Source organism: Lycium ferocissimum, unplaced genomic scaffold (genome assembly GCF_029784015.1).
Source record: "Lycium ferocissimum isolate CSIRO_LF1 unplaced genomic scaffold, AGI_CSIRO_Lferr_CH_V1 ctg6576, whole genome shotgun sequence".
Lineage (NCBI taxonomy): Eukaryota > Viridiplantae > Streptophyta > Magnoliopsida > Solanales > Solanaceae > Lycium > Lycium ferocissimum.
This window is the reverse complement of record NW_026726409.1, coordinates 1-3,298: the sequence shown is the minus strand read 5'-3', so window position 1 is coordinate 3,298 and position 3,298 is coordinate 1. Positions and strand designations below refer to the sequence as shown.

The window sequence follows — 3,298 nt, the reverse complement described above, 5'->3', positions numbered from 1 at the left end:
ACTTTTTTTCGAAAGTAAAATTGCACGGAGGAAATAAAAAGTAAAGTTGACGTAGGGATCTAGTATACTCGGTTAGGATAAATATTCGAACTTTCACATATGTCTTATTGGATAAAAAAGAGGTTATTTAAATTATACAATTTATATAACTTATGATACAAACATTTTTTGCGTGTACCCCTTTTCCTACCTCTATGTAATAAAATAATTTAAAAATTAAAAAAAGTAAAATTGACTTTAAAAAATAACATTAGGACCTAGAAGTAATTAATTAAAAAGTTTAACATTAATTTGAAAATTTTTGTGAGTACTACAAAAGCCCTTGGTTCTCCCTTATATATAGTAGTAATATAGATAACTATAGTGGTCATGACTCAAAATTCTAAGGGGCAGTGATCGGAGGCGGATCCAGGATTATAATTTTATGGGTTCAGTACTTAGGTTTTAATTACTAAACCCATCATCTTATTTGAGTTATGGGTTCATAGTTCAATATTTTCAACAATGAAATCTATTTTACATAGAAAATCTAGGTCTAGGCTAAAAGTTACGGGTTCATTTGAACCCATAACTATTACTCCCTCCGTTTCAATATATGTGAACCTTTTAGGATTATGAGGGTCAAACTTTAAAACTTTGACAGTATATTTTGACATAGATTTTTCAAGTTTATAAAAATAAAATTTATATATTTAGAAACTACATAAAAAGTACCACGTATAAGTCATAGTAATTTATAATTCAAATAATTTAGAAAAAATTGGTCAAAGAATCACCTCGTAGACTCCCCGAATAAATTGAAACGGAGGTAGACAGTGGCAGTGACCATCGTCCAACTACTCGGAGATAGAGCGAACCCATAGGATACATCATAATTAACTTCATTAGCCAATCGATAACTAAATAACAACTGAAGTTTAATAAATCTCAACATAGTAGTCATAGATCACAACATCTGAATCATTTTCCCATGCTGAGTCCTAATCCTCAACAAATGCATAACCCGTAATGAAAACATCTAAAAATCTCTACCAGACAGATCCCGCATGATAAGTAAAGTCTAAGAATTAAAAAACATAAGTTAGATGAAGGATTTGCATTTAAGCGATAAAAAATGAAACCATTTTGCGGAACAATTAATTAAACAATTGTTGCGAACAATTAATTAAAACATTACAAAATCATTCTTGCATAGAATCTCAGAAACAATTTTATTCAAACCAATTCCACACACTCAATCAAACCCAAAATAAAAGGAAATTAAACACTCAAAAACCAAAGCAAAATATTCATGTTTGAGATAAGCTCTCATTGACAGCCCTGAACTCTGGTTAATGCCTCTACAATGTGAATGTCTTCAAGTGATTCGCAACAGTACTCTCATCTGCCATTTTATTTTCCACTAACAGTAGTTGCTTCTCCTGTTTCACCCAAATTGTAAAACATAAATAATAATTAGTATTCAATAAAAGGCAACAGATTTATCAATTACCTAAATAAAAAGTAATTATAATGTTCACTTAATGGTGAGAATCATTTTTTATAGAATTATATTAACTTCATATTAGTTGCTCCAACCAACAATGAAACAATTTTAATCATTTTTAGTAATCAAATTTTCATCAAGAAACTCTCCAATGTGCTATTATTATTATTATTATTAATTTGTAATTCTAAGATATATGTTTTTGAAGTTATTTTCATTCACCGACTAAACACCAACAAACATTTTTTAGGAAAGTAGACCCATGAAAATCAAAATAATTACTTTTGTCAAATCTCAGCCATAATTAATTTACTTATAGCCAATTATTTGTAATTGACATTTATTAGTAAGCGTGTGATGTACAAAAATAAAAAAAATAAAATAAATTGTCATGGTATAAAAATTAAACATAAAAGAAATGGGTAAAAGCAATTAAAAGAAATGGTGATTAGGGATTGGGATTTGTTACCTCTGCTATTATCAAAGAGGATATCATAGTTTTGCAGAACAATTAATTAAAACATCACAATTTGCAGAACAATTAATTAAAACATCACAAAATCGTTCTTGCATAGAATCCCACAAACAATTCTATTCAAACCAATTCCACACACTCAATAAAACCAAAAATAAAAGGAAATTAAACACTCAAAAAACAAAGCAAAATATTCAAATTTGAGATAAGCTCTCATTGACAACCCTAAAATTTGATTAATGCTTCTACAATGTGAATGTCTTCAAGTGGCTCGCAATTAAAGTACCCATCTTCCATTTTATTTTCCACTTTAACACTAGTTGCTTCTCCCATATTTCACCCAAATTGTAAGACATAAATAATAATTAGTATTCAGTAAAAGACAATAAATTTATCAATTACCTAAATTAAAGAGTAATTATAATGTTCACTTAATGGTGAGAGTCATTTTCTATAGAATTATATTTAACTTCATATTCGTTGCTCCAACCAATACTAAAAAACAATTTTAATAATTTTTAGTATTCAAATTTTCATCAAGAAACTCTCCAATGTGCTATTAGTATTACTATTAATTTGTAATTGTACAATGGTCCACCACCTAATAATTCTGTTTGGACAATATAAAAAAAAAGTTTTAAATCCTTCTTTTACCTTTTTCCTCTAAAAAAGGGGTTGTATGGAAAATATTGGAAGAAAGCTGGAGAAAGAGAAACAGTAGAGATAAAACTAAGATCAAGTTGAAGAAACTGAAGCCGTTGATTGTGAGTTTGATAAAGAGATGAATACTGTTTTGTGTTAATGAATTGAGTGTTTAAGATGGTCCATTAATAATAATGTGATTAAAGCATAAAAAATCCGACAGATGAACATGGGGCTTGTGGAAAACTATATGTGGGGAAAAGTCAAAAGTAACAATAATATGTGTTGTACAATGGTCCACCACCTAATAATTCTATTTGGACAATATAAAAAAAAAGTTTTAAATCCTTCTTTTACTTTTTTCCTCTAAAAGCAAATCCCACATTCTCCAATATGTATATATATTTTCTGATTCTTCTATTACTTTTTTCTTCTAAAAGCAAATTCCACATTCTCCAATATATATACTCCTATTTTTTTAATTCTTCTATTACTTTTTTCCCTCTAAAAGCAAATTCCACTTTATATGAAATTATGTACTCACAAGAATTGTAATCCAGACGAGAAAATTAAAGCAGGTGCTTTGATTTGCTGTTTTTTAAAAAAGATGGTATTGTGCTTTTGGGTTTTGTCTTTATCTGGATGTTTTTCTTTTTCGTTTCTTTTTTCCAATTTCATGCTTTAGTTACAGTGAT

The 3,298-nt window shown here is 28.4% G+C and overlaps 1 long non-coding RNA gene across 1 annotated transcript; it reads right to left on the bottom strand.

Annotated features, from left to right (window-relative positions):
• Positions 1–1,184: 1,184 nt before the first annotated feature.
• On the bottom strand, positions 1,185–2,517 carry LOC132045409 (uncharacterized). The gene is made up of 2 exons (XR_009412410.1): positions 2,364–2,517; positions 1,185–1,492 (listed from the first exon to the last, which is right to left on the bottom strand). It is a non-coding gene; the product is annotated as an uncharacterized LOC132045409 (long non-coding RNA).
• Positions 2,518–3,298: the final 781 nt, after the last annotated feature.